Source organism: Pleurodeles waltl, chromosome 3_1 (genome assembly GCF_031143425.1).
Source record: "Pleurodeles waltl isolate 20211129_DDA chromosome 3_1, aPleWal1.hap1.20221129, whole genome shotgun sequence".
Classification (NCBI taxonomy): Eukaryota; Metazoa; Chordata; class Amphibia; order Caudata; family Salamandridae; genus Pleurodeles; species Pleurodeles waltl.
In genome coordinates, this window is record NC_090440.1 from 291,359,656 (window position 1) to 291,377,715 (window position 18,060).

The 18,060-nt window shown below is 43.3% G+C and overlaps 1 protein-coding gene across 1 annotated transcript in view; it reads right to left on the minus strand.

Annotated features, from left to right (window-relative positions):
* The window catches only part of PIGB (phosphatidylinositol glycan anchor biosynthesis class B), a 188,844-nt gene that overhangs the window by 5,422 nt on the left and 165,362 nt on the right, over nt 1–18,060 (minus strand). The gene's annotated exons all lie outside the window — the stretch shown is intronic.

The following is an 18,060-nucleotide window of genomic DNA, read 5'->3' on the forward strand; positions in this document are numbered from 1 at the left end:
GAATTCTCCAGTATTCTGTAGTCCTCCTTTTCTTTTTCTTTACTTAGTCCTTCCTCTCTTTTTTGTTTTCTTTGTTGGTGGGCGTTGACGGTAACTCCCTTAAGACACAGTTGTGTTTACTCTAGAAGCACCCACCTTTAGTCGCCATCTTCAGATTCTTTTTCTTTCTTTCTTTTTTTTTTTTTTTTTCTACCGTTGGGTCTGGAAGCCTGCAGAAGGGTCTCTAACACAGAGAGGAAGTTTGGGACGAGGACGTTGCGGAAACCACCAAAAAAGTTACCGGATTGGTGTTGTAGACTAATGCAGTAACCTAAGAGGAAGATTAAAGAAGGAAAGTTCAACGAGTTGTGAAGAACTTCGGAGAATATCCGTTCAGGGGTTTTCCTGAAGGGCCTAGACGGAGAAAGGAAAGTTACTTACACAATAGACATCTGTTCATGCCATGTAGTGCTGTACATTCACATGCTTTGCATAAGTCTGCCATCTAGTGTTGGGCTTGGAGTGTTACAAGTTGTTTTTCTTCAAAAAATATTTACTAGTCTCAAGACTGAGTGACTCCTTCTCTCTGTGATAATGCGCATGGGCATCAAGTCCTTTGTTAGATTGTTTTCCTGCAGGTGAGTGAAGTAAAGAGTGTATATATGTATATGTAAGTAGCTAGTAAGTAGGAGAGATGTCCATGCAATGTATGTACTTATTTACAATGTTGTACTACAACGACCACAGGCTTCCAGTGAGGAGGGAGGGTGCATGTGAATATACAGCACTACATGCCACAAACAGACGTCCACTGGGTAAGTAACATTTTCCTTTCAATAGAATGCTTAGCTGTAGAAACACATGATCTGCATAGACTGTAAAGCAGTCCCCTCTCAAGTAAACGGTGGCTAGCCTGTAGGAGTTGGAGTTGCTTGAAATAATGCTCTAAGTACTGCCTGTCCAACATTTGGCCGTGGGGGAGCTAAAACATCTACATAGTAGTGTTAAGTAAAGGTGTGTGGTGTAGACCATGTAACAGCTTTAAAGATATCTACTATTGGAATGTTCCCTAAAAAGGCCATAGAAGCACATTTTTCCTGGTAGAGTGTGCTTTAGGAGCTACTGGTAGCTGCCTTTTGGCTGTAAGATAGCAAGTTTGAATTCACTTAACTATCCATCTAGCTAATCCATAGTTACAAATAGCTACAAATAGTTGTTTTGATTTCCTAGAGCTTTTTGTACTGTCAATGTGATACATAAGAGCTCATTTTACATCCAGTGCATGTACAGCTCTTTCAGCAACAGAATCTGGTTGTGGAAGGAAGACTGGTAATTCCACTGATTGATTAAGAAGAAAAGGTGAAACTATCTTAGGTGAGAATTTTGGATTTGTTGTAAGTACTATTTTGTCTTTGTGTATTTGGAAGAAATGTTCCTCTACACTGGACGCTTGAATCTTGCTAACTCTTTTTATGGACGTTATGGCTACTAAAAAAAAGTAACCTTCCAGGAAAGAAACTGTAAAGGACAAGAATGCATAGGTTCAAATGGTGGACCCATAAGTCTTGTGAGTACAATATTAAGATTTCATACAGGAGCTGGAGGAACGGTGGGTGGAATGACTCTCTTAAGGCCCTCAATAATGCTCTGATGACAGGAATTCTAAATAGAGAAATATGTCTGTTTTGAAGGTAAGCAGCTATAGCCACTGAATGAAGCCTACTAGAAGAATATGCTAAATGTGCTTTTTGCAAATGTAACAAATAACAGACAGTGCCTTGTACTGAAGCCTTAGGTGGATCAATGTTTTTAGGTTGACAATAATATACAAATCGTTTCCATTTAGCAGCATAACACCGCCTAGTTGTAGGTTTGCATGCTTCTTTAAGAATATCCATACATTTGGATGGAAGTTGTAAGTAACCAAATTCTATGACCTCAGGAACCATAATCGCAAAATTGAGTGTGTTGGGGTTTGGATGTCTGATTTGACCTCTCCTTGAGGTCAAAATATGTGGTCTGTTTGGAAGCTTGTAATGTGGTACTACTGACAGATCCAACAGTGTTTGTATACACCAACATGACATGCCCACGTGGGGGCTACAAGAATCATGGAGAGTGAGGTTTGTTTCAGTTTGCGTATCAGAAATGGTATGGGTGGGAGAGGCTGAAAAGCGTAAGCAAATATCCCTGACCAATTGATCCATAAAGCATTGCCCTTGGACTGAGGGTGTGGGTATCTGGACGTGAAGCTTTGGCATTTTGAGTTTTCTGCGGTGGCGAAGAGATCTATCTCGGGTGTTCCTCATAGTTCAAAGTATTTTTGGACTACTTGTGGGTGAATTTCCCATTCATGGACTTATTGCTGCGTCCTGCTTAATAGGTCTGCTAATTGATTGTCCATTCCTGGGAGATATTCTGCCAGTAATTAAATGTGATTGTGAATTGCCCACTTCCAAATTGTTTGGGCTAGAAGGGGCAATTGAGAAGAGTGTGCCCCCCGTTTTTGCAGATAATACATTGTTGTCATATTGTTTGTGTGTACTAACACTACCTTGTGTGAGATTTGTGTAAGAAATGCCTTGAGTGCTAGGAAGACTGCCAGTAATTCCAAGTAATTGATATGATAATTCTCTTGAGTGTGATCTAATTTCCCTTGTATGGCGAATTTGTTGAGGTGAGCTCCCCAACCTATCTTTGATGCATCTGTTGCTAGTGTGATCTGAGGCACAGGGTCCTGAAAGGGCCGTCCTTTTGAAAGACTAGTGGGATTCCACCATTGCAGAGAGCGGCGAATCTGATGTTCAGAATTGCTCCCAGATACGGCTGTATTTGTGATGGTTGACGTTCAGGTAATTTATTGTGAATCCCAAAATGTGTAGAAGATTGACAGTGTACTGCATGTGTTGCTGGCAAGTGTGAATTGCATTGGCTTTTATTGGCCAGTCGTATAGATATGGGAACACATGTATGTGTTGTCTTCTTAGAAATGCTGCAACTACTGCTAAGTATTTGTTGAGTACCCTTGGTGCTATGGTTACCCCAAATTGTAGTAGTACCTTGAATTGTTAGTGCTTTTCAGCAATGACAAATCTTAGATATTTGCGTTATGCTGGGTGTGTGGGAATGTGGAAATAGGCATCATTGAGTGCCAGTGCTGTCATGTAATCCCCTTGCTGCAGTAGGGGAAAAACATCTTGCAGAATGACCATATGGAAGTGCTCTGAGAGTATTATAGGATGAGAGGCCTGGGATCTAGAATTGGTCTTAATGAACCCTCCTTTTTGGGTATCAGGAAGTAAAGTGAGTAAACTTGTGATCTTTGTTGGGTTATAGGTACTGGTTCTATAGCCCCTTTGAGAAGATGGTACTGTACCTCTACCTTCAACAGAGTGAGATGGTCTTGAGAGAGTTTGTGGGAACAAGGGGGAATGTTTGGTGGAGTGGAGATTAGATCTAGACAATAACCATGCTGGATAATTGATAGAACCCACTGGTCTGTAGTGATGTTGCACCATTGTGGATACAAATTTACCAGTCTTCCTCCCACAGGAGATGTATGCACTGTGGGGATTTTTAAGAAGTCACTGTTTTGTTGAGGTAGAGCAACCTCTAGAAGCAGATGCTTTCCCTCTTCCTCTATTATTAGATCCTCTGCAAGAGCATCTGGTATATAAATGTGAGCCCTGTTTCTGTTGTGAGGATCGATCGTTCTGTAGCTGATGGTTTGAACCTACCTCTAAATTGTGTCCTATAAAAAGTGCTTCTAGTGGGTGTGGTGTATAGCACACCCATATCCTTAGCTGTCTCTGAATCCTTTTTGAGCTGCTCCATGGTGATGTCCACCTCCGGTCCGAATAAGTGCTGGTTATCAAAGGGCATGTTCAAGACAGCTTGCTGTATTTAAGGTTTAAAAGCTGAACATCTTAACCAAACATGCCTCCTAATCACCACACCAGTGTTGACCACTCTTGCTGCTGTAACAATTGCTTCTGAAGCACATCTAATTGCATTATTGGATATTGCTTGTCGTTACTATTTGTTGCCCTCTTTTGTGATGTTCCGTTGGAAGATACTGTAAAAGCTCTTCCATCTCGTCCCAGTGGGCCCTAACATGCCTTGCCAGGAGTGCTTGGGAATTTGCAATCCTCCAGTGGTATGCAACCTGGGAAGCTACACTTTTTCCTGCTGCATTTATTTTTTTAGCTTTCTTTGTCTGGAGGAGGAGCATCTCCTGTAGACTGACTATTAGCCCGTTTTCTTTCCACACTCACAACTATAGAGTCAGGTGGTAATTGAGCCCTAATAAAAACTGAATCAGAGTGTGCAGGTTTGTTCTTTTTATCAACCCTAGGTGTAATGATCTAGCCTTAACGGATTCTTTAAAAATGACTGACGCATGCCTGGAAGCATGGGGAGGCCTTGGTACTCCTTATGTGTGGATGTCAATGTAATGTTCAAGAAATCCTCTTCAAAGGGATCTGTATGCAATTGAACATTGTGATACGCAGCTACCTAGCTATCAGGCAGTGGTATCTTCAAGTGGAGATGGTCTCGCTGGGTATAGATCATGATCATATAGATCCCATGGGTCTATATCTTGTTGAATATCACCTAGGTCATCCCTATGAGGTGATGCTGACGATGTCTGTGGAGAAAACTGTGTAGAATATGTTGGTGAGGGTGGTGGGGTAGAAGGAAGGGAAGGAGAATGTGGTGGTGAAGGCTGAGGTTGTTGTGGGGCCTTTTTCCTTCGCCTTTTGTTTAGAGATTTGCTTTGGTGGAGGCCCAGCCTCCAGAGTCTCCTGAAAAGTCAGTTTCTTTTAATGGTTACAGGAAGAGAAGCAATGATCCTTCCTGTTTCCTTCCTTATATGAAGTTTGGGCTGTTTGGCATCCATAACCTCTAAAATAGGGTCTATTGTAGATGACTCCACTGTAGCTGTAGTATTCTTACTAATGATGGTTTACTATTCTGAGAATGTTTGACTCGGACCGAAAATATCAGCTCTAAAAGTAGTATTGATTTTTTCGACTCCGAAATGGAAATGTCCGATTTTCACCTCAATATCGAAACAAATGTACACTCTTCACTTCCCCGCCTGCGGGAAAATAATTTTACAAAGGACTTCATGCTCATGTGTAGTATCACCGAGAGGAGGAGTCACTCAATCTTGTGACTCAAAAATATTCCTAAAAGAAAAACAACTTGTAACACTCTGAGCCCAACACTAGCTGGTGGAATTATGCAAAGAATGTGTATCTACAGCTACACATGCCATCGAACACACCGCTTCAGTTTTGTAAGAATTGCTACCACAAGTTTAAAAAAAAAAGAAAAATACAGACCCAGTCTGCAACATTTATCTCTCTGTGGATCACCGGAGCAAGGACTGCAATGCTTGCTCGGCATTTACACTGTACACTGTAGAGTAAGGGAGATCCAGAGAAGGGTTCACCACAGCATGCAGAACTAGCAGATGGCACAGTCTTTGAGATACCTGGGCCTCTCTAGCTAAGAGGAGGATAATGTCACAGAGTAACCAGGAGAAGAGACACCAGACGCGGAGGTGAAGTTCGTCGACGTTGAGGAGCAGGTGATGAAGAAGAAAAAAAGATAAGATAATAGAGCCTTCGGGCACACAAAAAAACAAAATCACCTGAGTCAAAGAAATCTGACTCACGGACATCAAGGGGAACTGCCGTGTTGAAACATGTGCTGCTGGAAGGCACGCCCCAAGAGAAGGAGTCTCACCGATCCCTCGAGCGGGAATCAAGTGGAAGAAAGACTCCAGAAAAAACCAAGGCATCAAAGGACGTACGGGATAAAGACTCTTCAACGTCATAAAAAAGCAGGGTCAAAACATGACCACCGAAGGTCTCTGGCTGTTAGATCATCGAAAGATTCTTCCACAGACACAAAGAAGACTCCCAGTCTGGACCCCGAAGAATGGGTCACTGAAATCGAAAGGAAGCGAAGAAGACTGGAGGCTGAGATGTCGGCGTGCCTCCAAAAGAAAGAAAAAAAAAAAAGGAATTCGATGACAGTGTCAGGATTCCAGGATTCCACCAAAGGCTTCAGCGCACAAGGACTTTGGGGACATTGGGGGGTGGGGTCGTTGAGGAATTGGAACCCCGCTGATTCCTGAACTTTAAGAAGAGGAGGATGAACCCTTTTATGATGAAGAGGAAGACCAACTCATGGAAAGCTTCCAAGGTTCCGAAGCTGAGTACACAGATCAATGGCAGGAGTTAGAAGCAGACTCCCCAAAGGAGGGAGTAGACTCACCTATCCAGGCATTCACCTCCTGATGACATAGGCATGTACGATCAAGTCATCAAACAGCCTGCTGATACATTTAGGGTTCAATTGGAAGAAGGAAAAACACAACCATGTTTTCTCTCAGCAACCTTAATACCAACACAGGCTAGAAATGAGTTTTTGCCAATGCTCCCTAGTATTCTGGACCACGGAAGGGAAGCATTTCAGGAGCCTGCCCCTAAGCGAGAGCATGGCGATTTTAGCCAAATCTGGCTGTACAGTGTCCATGAGAAGCACACCACACTCCTGTTACCTTGGTACAAGGTCAGGCTGCCAGTCCCCTGATCAGGATCCGTGGAGACACAACTGAAAACCGCCATACAGCATGGATTGAAACTCTGGCTGAACCCCCCTTCTAATGCCTTTGTCCTACAAGATGCTTTTATAGGGGATATGTTCAGACACAGAAGTCTGAAGCGGGTATGTGCCTAAGCGCTGGACTGTTTATGCAGTCTTGAGACCAGAAATACAAAATAATATTCTGTGTGCCTTGCATTCTGTTCTTGTAATTCCGAGGAAAGAACATGATGCAGAGTATGTCATCCATAGCTCTGATAATGAAGCTTTCACAGAATAGCAGTTGATAATGAAATGAAACAATGCCTCTAGAAGAAGCAATAGTAAAATTGAATACAGAAGTACAGCGCATAATACTAGGTAAAAGGGCACAGGCCAAGAGCTTAAGCTAAACCATCACTGTGCCCAAGCGACAAAAACAAAAATGGGCCCATGACAGAGGCAAAATAAAAAAATTCCTTCCGGAGTGGCGGAAATGAATTCAGAAAAATGGAAAAACGTAATCTAATTTGGATATTTCATCAAATTTTTAAAAATTCCACTGTTAAAAGTCCAAGGAGAGCAATAAATTTCAAGCAGGAAACAACACGGTTCCTTAAAGAAGTGGAAAGCTACTAGCAAAAAATGCAATAGAAAAGGTTCCAAAACAGGAAATCAACAAGGGAAACTATTCAACATATTTCCTTACTCCCAAGGTAGACTTTTACTTTGTCCAATTTTAGACTGAAGGTTCATAAAAAAAAGTTCATAAAGACTCAAAAATTCAAGATGACACTGCTGGAGGTCATCCCTCAACTACGGGGGGGAGTCTTCATGGCAACTATAGACTTAAAAGACGCTTACTTGCATGTTGCCATGAATGCATGTCAATGCACACCACAAAGGAATTCTGCGCTTTATGGTGAACAAGATTCACTATCAGTTCTCATTCGAAATAAAATATGCACCAAGGGTGTTCACAAAGTGCTTGGCAGCAGCGCATCTCAGAAGAAGCGGTATTTATGTCTAGCCATACTTAGACGATTGGCTTGTTAAAGCAAACGCTTACAAAAGATGCAAGAATAACATTCAACTAGTAATAAAGGCACTATTCACCATGGGATGCTTAATAAATATAGAGAAATCATCCCCCATCCAGGACAGGAAAATATATTTCTAGGAGCAAGAATAAATTCTATTCAAGGGAAAGTATTTCCAAATGAGAAGAGAACACAATCATTGATTCAGCAATACTGGGAGATGCAAGCTCTGACAGTGAGGTTGATGGGAAAACTACTGGGGAAAATGGCATCATGCAACCCATAATACCATACGCAAGACTTCACAAGACCATTACAGGACTTCAAGCACAATGGTCACAAGTGACAGAGAGTTGGGAAGATCTAGTAGTTGCCACGCAAAGAATAGAAATGGAGATACAACGCAGAGAATGAAATTTCAACAGCTAACTCCTTCAATAGCAATAAAAACAGATGCCTCACATAAAAGAAGAGGAGCACACATGAACTCACTCACAGTCAGAGGACTTTAGAATGAGGAGGAGGAGGAGGAGGAGGAGGCAGAGGCAGCAGTGCAACACATCAACACCCTACAATTGAAAATAGTATTCCTAGCCTTAAAATTATTTTAGAGGCCAGTCAATCAGCGTTAATTCAAACAGACAACACTACAACAATGTTCTACATTAGTTGTTCCCAACCTGTGGTCTGCGAAGCTTCCTCAGGGGGTCCCCGACTGTTTAAAAAATTAAATAATATTAACAGATAAGGTCCCCATTTTTCAGTAGTAATGACTCAGGGACAGAGGAGTGGGGTTGCGGGGGGAGTGGAGTGGAGTGGAGTGGGCTCCCCAGATTCCAATAATAATACAGTGGAGGTCCCCGGGTTCCAGTAATGATAAAGTGGGGGTCAAAAGGTTGGGAACCACTGTTCTACATCAACAAACGGGGGGAACTCAATCCCCATTGTTATCAAGATTAGCCCAGGAACTGGGCCATACAAAGCAAAATTCTGTAACAGCAATACATATGCCGGGGAAGGACAATGTAGAGGCAGACAAACTCAGCAGGCAAGCACCCTGCTCACACAAATGGGAGTTGTATCAAAAAGTGTTCATAAGAATATTTCAGAAATAGGGACACCACTGTAATGCTGTGTATTTGAACATTAACTCCATCTTGACGACTGACTCATTTTATGCTTAGCTTCAGGTGCCGTCACAGTAGTGGCGCAGGGTTTTTTCCACACTGAGCTTGTTTTCCACACTGAACGTGTTTGCGCTTTTCTCACCAGGCCAGGGTTGCACTGTATTGGAACACAAAAGTGGGGATGTGGAAGTTACACGTGATAAGATAGTTTCAGCCTGGGAATATTTTCATCAAGAAAAAGTACAGCTCCTCTGTCTCTGGAATGCACACTGGGACAGGGGTTGTTCCTATGCGTGTTTTTGACCCAGACCAATTACAGCCGTGCTTGAATTTCATAACAGAAGGGATGGGGGAGACTGCGAGAATTTTCCTCTTGAATTTAAGGTATATAAGGTTGGGGAAACTAGGCACTGAGGTAGAAGGAGCTCGCCTGAATGTGGACGCAAGGTTCAGGAAAAAAAAATCCCATGTTGGGAGACCTCCTGCTTTATCTGTTCAGAGTTCCTTGGCTTCCTTGGTAGACAATAAAGCCAAAATCTCAGAGGCAGAAGTGGCAATTCAGGATTCTGACTTGGTTGAGATGGCCAAATGGGCACACCAAAAAATGTGGACACCTGGGAGAGAAGGCCACTAAAAGGTGGGCAGAAATGAAAGGGATGCACATTCAACTAGAAATTATCAAAACTGCCATAATGCAGTGTCCTGTGTGTCAACACACACAACAGAGATCTGTCCCGCAAACTGTCAGAGGTCAGTTGAAGAGAGGGAAGTTGCCAGTGCAGATATGGCAAATCGATTACATTTGGCCACTACCGAATAGTCGCGGGTGTCAATACACTTGCACAATGGTGGATACTTATTCTGGATATCTGATGGCGTTTCCATGTAAACATGCTACTCAATTCAACACCATCAAAACGCTGGACTTGTTAATGTTGTATTACAGAGTCCCACTGTAAGTCCAAAGTGACAATGGATCACATTTTATAGGTCAATTTGTAGGAGTCTATTGTTCACAACATGATATTGAGTGGATTTATCATATTCCATACTACCCACAAGCCGCAGGATTAATTGAGAGAACAAACGGTTTATTAGAAGCCCAATTAAGAAAACTAGCGGACGGTACCCTGAGAAATTGGAGAGATCATTCGAATGAGGCCATGTTGATACTTAATAATAGACCCTTGACAAATGCAGAAACACCATTAATGCGAATGTTAACCCCACCATTACAGATACAACCCCTTGTCGCTATAAATACTATCCTGTATTGGGAAACAAAAACAGGAGGCTTAGCTCCCTAGCAAGCCACACCAGAATCTGCAGGTCTTAATTTACATGCTTTGAACATGTACAGATTGAAACTAAGAGACATGGCACGTATTGAGATAGGTGTTGGAATACAAATTCCCCTGGAGCATTTTGGATTGATTGCTACTTGATCTGGGTTGGCACTCAAAGGTTTTCAGGTCTTGGAAGGAGAGTGATTGATGCAGATCACCAAGAAGGGATTAAGGTAATATTATTGAACAGTGGAGACACGGATTTGATAATACAACCTGGAGACAGAATTGCTCACACTGTCGTATATGGAGGAATAATTAAAAAGGAGACAGCCCCAGCCCTTTTTACAGTACGTGGGGAGGGTGATTTTGGCTCAACTAACAATAATCCTGGTGCTAAGGTTTGGGAAGAATCCCCAAATCGTCCTCCTGAACCAGCAGAAATCATAGCAAGAGGCAAAGACAATGTGTTGATAGTCATGAAACCAGGATGGGAGTATGTACGAGCTGATAAATGTTACTTGCAAGAATGATCATACTTGTCTCTTTTACAGATCATACTACGGGGTGTCTGTGTGCTAGCTGTTCTACCTGGTCTCGGGTTGGGTGCGTGCAAGTGAGGTCGGGAGGGACCGAAAGACCCCAGGCCTGACGTGACTGACCAACAGTGCTGATCGTCTCTTCTGCACCAGACTCAAAATGTCTGGACTTATCTAGCACAAACTGCTTAACCGATAAGATTTCTGCATGACGAATATTGAAAGCACTGCAGATGTAATTTTAACGTGTTTAGTTGCTATACTGACTCCTGCCAGCATTTTGCTGCAAATCTTTAATGCCATCAACAAGGATGGAGCGGTGAGAGAAAGTGATGTGTTGACACACTTTAGACTCTATGAATGTTGGCGGTTTTCCCAAGAGACAACGTATGAAAAATATAATAATCTAACAGACGTGATTAGTTACAATAATACTACTGGTGATGTCTGTTACAACTTAACTTACAACACTTACAAAATCTGAAAATGTGCTCAAATGCGCCTTGAAGCAACAACATAATATCCTCAAGAGATCCGTGGGAACAACCAGTGCTATGTCAGCAAAGAAATTATAAACATGCAGAAATGTCATCAACAGCATGTCTTGTAAACATATTGTCACTGCTCCTAGTCACATCAAGCATGTCAAATTACTGGTGTAGTGTTTTTTTCCCTGTGGAAATTCCACCTATACGTACATTACTGCCAATATAGCCGGATGGCCGTGTGCTTTTACGCGGTTTCCATTTCACTCTGTATTACGTACTTGACAGACAAGGGAAGCAGTTTAATTAAGTGAAGACTATGACTGTGAATGAAAATGTCACTTACCCAGTGTACATTTGTTCGTGGCATCAGTCGCTGAGATTCACATGGTCTGCATAGTTCGCCATCTGGTGTTGGGTCGGAGTGTTACAAGTTGTTTTTCTTCGAAGAAGTGTTTTCGAGTCACGGGACCGAGTGACTCCTCCTTCTGTGCTCATTGCGCATGGGCGTCGACTCCATCTTCGATTGTTTTCCCCGCAGAGGATGAGGTAGGAGTTGTACTATAGTAATAATGCCCGCGCAATGAAATGTGTAAGTATGTACCTATTAAAGGTTTAAATAATATATATACAAATGTACAAAATTGAAGGTAACTTCTGAACTGCTACAGGCTTCCGGGGAGGTGGGTGGGCCCATGTGAATCTCAGCGACTGATGCCACGAACAGATGTACACTGGGTAAGTGACATTTTCAGTTCGATGGCATCTGTCGCTGTAGATACACATGGTCTGCATAGACTAGTAAGCAGTTATTTCCCCATAAGCGGTGGTTTAGCCTGTAGGAGTAGAAGTTGTCTGAAATAGAGTTCTTAATACAGCTTGACCTACTGTAGCTTGTTGTGCGGATAGCACATCTATACAGTAGTGTTTGGTGAATGTGTGAGGCGTAGACCATGTGGCTGCCTTACATATCTCATGCATTGGGATGTTTCCTAAAAAGGCCATTGAAGCACCTTTTTTCCTTGTTGAATGTGCCCTGGGAGTAATGGGCAGTTGTCTTTTTGCTTTAAGGTAGCAGATTTGGATGCATTTAACTATCCATCTGGCTATACCTTGTTTTGATATTGGGTTACCTGCATGAGGTTTTTGGAATGCAATAAATAGCTGTTTAGTCTTTCTGATGTTCTTTGTTCTGTCAATGTAGTACATTAATGCTCTTTTGACATCTAATGTATGTAGTGCTCTTTCAGCCACAGAATCTGGCTGTGGGAAAAAAACTGGTAGTTCTACCGTTTGATTTAGATGGAATGGTGAAATAACTTTTGGTAAGAATTTTGGATTAGGTCGTAGGACGACCTTATTTTTATGTATTTGTATAAAAGGTTCTTGTGTTGTGAACGCTTGAATTTCGCTTACTCTTCTTAGAGATGTAATGGCGATGAGAAAGGCAACTTTCCAGGTTAGGAATTGTATTCCGCAAGAGTGCATGGGTTCGAAAGGTGGGCCCATGAGTCTTGTTAGGACCACGTTTAGGTTCCATGAAGGAACAGGTGGTGTTCTTGGTGGTATAATTCTTTTAAGACCTTCTATGAATGCTTTGATGACTGGTATCCTATACAAGGAAGTTGAGTAGGTAGTCTGCAGGTATGCAGATATTGCTGCAAGGTGTATTTTAATAGAAGAGAAGGCTAGCTTTGCTTTTTGTAAATGGAGCAAGTAATTTACTATATGTTTTGGAGTTGCGTCTAGTGGTTGTATCTGATTATGATGGCAGTACCAAACAAATCTTTTCCACTTACTTGCGTAGCAGTGTCTAGTGGATGGCCTTCTGGCCTGCTTTATGACTTCCATACACTCTTGGCTAAGTTGTAAGTGTCCGAATTCTAGGATTTCAGGAGCCAGATTGCTAGATTCAGCGATGCTGGATCTGGGTGTCTGATCTGTTGGTTGTGTTGCGTTAACAGATCTGGTTTGTTGGGCAGTTTGATGTGGGGTACTACAGACAGATCTAGCAGTGTTGTGTACCAGGGTTGTCTTGCCCACGTTGGTGCTATTAAAATGAGTTTGAGTTTGTTTTGACTCAATTTGTTTACTAGGTAAGGGAGGAGAGGGAGAGGAGGAAAAGCGTAAGCAAATATTCCTGACCAGTTCATCCATAGGGCATTGCCTTGGGATTGCTTGTGTGGGTATCTGGACGCGAAGTTTTGGCATTTTGCGTTCTCTTTTGTTGCAAATAAGTCTATTTGAGGTGTTCCCCAGAGTGTGAAGTAGGTGTTCAGAATCTGTGGGTGGATTTCCCATTCGTGGACTTGCTGGTGATCTCGAGAGAGATTGTCTGCCAGTTGATTCTGGATCCCCGGAATAAACTGTGCTATTAGACGAATTTGATGGTGGATTGCCCACTTCCATATTTTTTGAGCTAATAAGCTTAACTGCGTTGAATGTGTTCCTCCTTGTTTGTTTAGATAATACATCGTTGTCATGTTGTCTGTTTTGACAAGGATGTATTTGTGGATTATGATTGGTTGGAAAGCTTTTAGTGCTTGGAAAACTGCTAATAATTCTAGATGATTTATATGCAGTTTTGTTTGATGTATGTTCCATTGTCCTCTTATGTTGTGTTGATTGAGATGTGCTCCCCACCCTGTCATGGAAGCATCTGTTGTTATTACGTACTGTGGCACTGGGTCTTGGAAAGGCCGCCCTTTGTTTAAATTTATACTGTTCCACCATAGAAGCGAGAGGTAAGTTTGGCGGTCTAGCAACACCAGATCTAGAAGGTGACCCTGTGCTTGAGACCACTGTGAGGCTAGGCACTGTTGTAAGGGCCTCATGTGCAGTCTTGCGTTTGGGACAATGGCTATGCATGAGGACATCATGCCTAGGAGCTGTAGTATTGTTCTCGCTTGTATTGTTTGATTTGGAGACATGTGTTGAATGACTCTGTTGAAATTGTGAATTCTTTGTGGAGTTGGCGTTGCTACTCCTTTTGTCGTGTCTATTATGGCTCCTAGATATTGCTGTACTTTGCTTGGCTGAATGTTGGATTTTGCAAAGTTGACGGTGAACCCTAGTTTGTAGAGGGTTTGTATGACTTGATTTGTGAGGTTTGAGCATTGTGTGAGCGAACTGGTTTTGATTAGCCAGTCGTCTAGATACGGGAATACATGTATTTGCTGCCTTCTGATGTGTGCAGCGACTACTGCTAGGCATTTTGTGAATACTCTTGGAGCGGTTGTTAAACCAAACGGCAATACTTTGAATTGGTAATGTATTCCTTTGAATACAAACCTTAGATATTTCCTGTGTGATTGATGTATTGGTATATGGAAATATGCGTCTTTGAGGTCTAGGGTTGTCATGTAGTTGTGTTTTTTGAGCAATGGTAACACTTCTTGTAGTGTGACCATGTGAAAGTGGTCTGATTTGATGAATGTGTTTACTACTCTGAGGTCTAGAATTGGTCTCAGTGTTTCGTCCTTTTTTGGTATCAAGAAGTACAGTGAATAAACCCCTGTGTTTATTTGTGTGCTTGGTACTAATTCTATTGCATTTTTTTGCAGTAGTGCTTGAACTTCTATCTCTAGAAGCTGTGAATGGTGTTTTGATAAATTTTGTGATTTTGGTGGTATGTCTGGAGGGAATTGCAGGAATTCTATGCAATAACCATGTTGGATAATTGCTAGGACCCATGTGTCTGTAGTTATTTTCTCCCATGCTTCGTAATATTGACCTATCCTTCCCCCCACTGGTGTTGTGTGGGGGGGGTGAGTGACGTGTGAGTCACTGCTTGTTGGTAGTGGTTTTGGGGCTTTGAAATCTTCCTCTATTCCTAGGGAATTGCCCTCCTCTATACTGGCCCCGAAAGCCTCCCCTGTACTGTCCCTGGTAGGTGGACGGTGCGGACTGTGAGGTACTAGCTTGTGTGGCCTGACCCCGAAACCCTCCTCTAAAAGGTGTTTTGCGGAAGGTGGTATAAGATCCTCTGCTCTGCGGGGAGTAGAGTGCGCCCATGGCCTTGGCAGTGTCAGTGTCCTTTTTGAGCTTTTCTATGGCTGTGTCGACCTCCGGACCGAACAGAAGTTTTTCGTTTACTGGCATGTTAAGTACTGCCTGCTGAATTTCTGGCTTGAATCCAGACGTTCTGAGCCATGCGTGCCTACGGATGGTAACCGACGTATTAATGGTCCTTGCGGCCGTGTCTGCTGCATCCATAGAGGAGCGTATTTGATTGTTGGAAATGTTTTGACCCTCCTCAACAACCTGTTTTGCTCTTTTTTGTAGATCTTTTGGGAGATGTTCAATGAGATGCTGCATCTCATCCCAGTGGGCTCTGTCGTATCGCGCTAGCAGCGCTTGTGAATTTGCGATGCGCCACTGGTTTGCTGCTTGGACAGCGACCCTCTTCCCGGCTGCATCGAACTTTCTGCTTTCTTTATCTGGGGGAGGTGCATCCCCAGAAGTGTGTGAATTTGCCCGTTTTCTGGCAGCCCCTACCACCACAGAATCTGGTGGCAGCTGAGAGGTGATGAATACAGGGTCCGTAGGAGGCGCCTTATACTTTTTGTCCACTCTAGGCGTTACTGCTCTACTTTTAACTGGCTCCTTGAAGATCTCCTTTGCATGGCGAAGCATGCCTGGGAGCATCGGCAGGCTTTGGTAGGAGCTGTGGGTGGAGGAGAGGGTGTTAAATAAAAAGTCATCCTCTACTTGTTCAGAGTGTAGTTCCACATTATGGAACTGTGCTGCTCTAGCCACCACTTGTGAATAGGCTGTGCTGTCTTCAGGTGGTGATGGCCTAGTTGGGTATGTGTCTGGGCTGTTATCAGACACTGGTGCATCGTACAAGTCCCACGCGTCTTGATCTTGGTCATCGTGGCTCATGGCGGTGTGAGCTGGCGAATGTGACGGAGTGTAAGTTGGCGAAGCCGGAGTTACAGGTGGAGGCGAGGGAGGAGGTGTTACCTTCTGTGCTGTTTGTTGCTGAGGAGTAAACTGAAGTGTTCTCTTTCTTTTGACAGGTGGAAGGGTACTGATCTTCCCTGTCCCCTGCTGAATAAAGATACGCTTTTGCGTGTGATCCACGTCAGTGGATTGCAGTTCTTGTTCGAATCTGTGTTTTTTCATTTGTGAAGACATAGACTGTTCTTCAGTATAGGAGCCTGAAACTGGGTCTGTTGGTGCTTTTTTCGGCTCCGAAAACCCTGTTGTTTGTTTTTTCGGCTCCGAGGTAACCTTCCTCTTCTTCTGTGCCGAAAATTCTTGGCCTCTATGGTCTTCGGCGCCACTGTCTCGGCGTCAATCCGTGTCGACACCGAACTCTCGGTGTCGATGCTTCTGTTTAGCACTCTCTCGGTCCCGAGGAGGCTGCGTGCCGGTGTCTCGACCGAAGTCGGACGATCTCGACACTGAATGGGCCTTTTTCGGTGCCGATTGTTGGTCACCGGGAATTTGGGTTGAGCCATGGCCGGTTGGCAGTGGCGTCCCCTGGGCCTTTTTTCCTTTTTTAAGTTCTGATCTCGACGTCTTACTCACAGTTTTTGTATTGTCGAGTTCGTCGGAGTCTGAATCCTGGATGGAAAAGGATTCCTCCTGTTCCTCTTCTGTCTCGAACTGTCGATGCTCCTTTGGCCTGGACGCCATCTGCAGTCTTCTCGCTCGACGGTCACGCAGAGTTTTTCGGGACCGGAACGCCCGACAGGCCTCACAGGATTCTTCGCTGTGCTCGGGTGACAGGCACAGGTTACAGACCGAGTGTTGGTCCGTATAAGGATATTTATTGTGGCATTCAGGGCAGAATCGAAACGGGGTCCGTTCCATCGATGTTGTTCTCCACGCGGTCGGGCCGACTAGGCCCCGACGGTGTGCCGAAATCTACCCCGAAGGGCACCGAAGCGCTTCGATGTTCAACGCGTCGTCGTATGTGTGTATCTCGAACCGGATCGCAACGATACTGTCGAAAATCTTCAGTTTTCAGCTATCTTTCCGTTCCGAAACTCGGAGCGACAGGAACACGTCCGAACCCGATGGCGGAAAGAAAACAATCGAAGATGGAGTCGACGCCCATGCGCAATGAGCACAGAAGGAGGAGTCACTCGGTCCCGTGACTCGAAAACACTTCTTCGAAGAAAAACAACTTGTAACACTCCGACCCAACACCAGATGGCGAACTATGCAGACCATGTGTATCTACAGCGACAGATGCCATCGAACATTAAGTTATTATCTAAGTCAGAATATGTGAGCCTTTCTATAGTAGGAGCTCCAGGATTAGCAGTTTAAAATACTTGAGTTATTAACAAATTAGCATGTTTGATGGTTAAGAAGATTAATAACATCTATTACTTTAGCAGAATTATTATTATATATACGAGGCACTAGAAAAGCTGCTTTGCAAAACAGGGCAGCCATTGACTATTTGCTTTTGAAGCATGATCATGGTTGCTCAGAATTTGATGGTATATGCGGTTTTAACCTGTCAGATAACTCTAAATCCATCCAAACCTACATTGAAGCCCAGTATGAATTGGTGAAGGGAGCGAAGCAAGATGTAGACAAAGGGTGGCGGGATTGGTTATTTAACTGGCTTCTTGATTCAGGACAACTTAGGTCCATATTTTGATGGAATACTTGTAGTAATTTGTATTATAATAATGTTATGTTGCTGTATACAATGCGTACCTAATCTACTTACAAAGTTTAGACCAAAAAGGGTTACTTTTAGACCAGTATGATATGAGTGTCATTTGTCAAAGGGTGGAATGTAATGCTGTGTGTATTTGACCACTGACTCCATTTTGTGCTTAGCTTCAGGTGCCGTCACAGTTGCTGCGCAGGTTTTTTTTTTCCTCCACACCAAGCTTGTTTTCCACGCAGAACCTGTTTTCAGTTTTCTCACCAGCACAGTGTTGCACCGTATTGGAACACAACATGGGGGATGTGGAAAGTAGACGTGATAGGAGAGTCTCAGCCTATGAATGTTTTCATGAAGGAAAAGTACAGGTCCT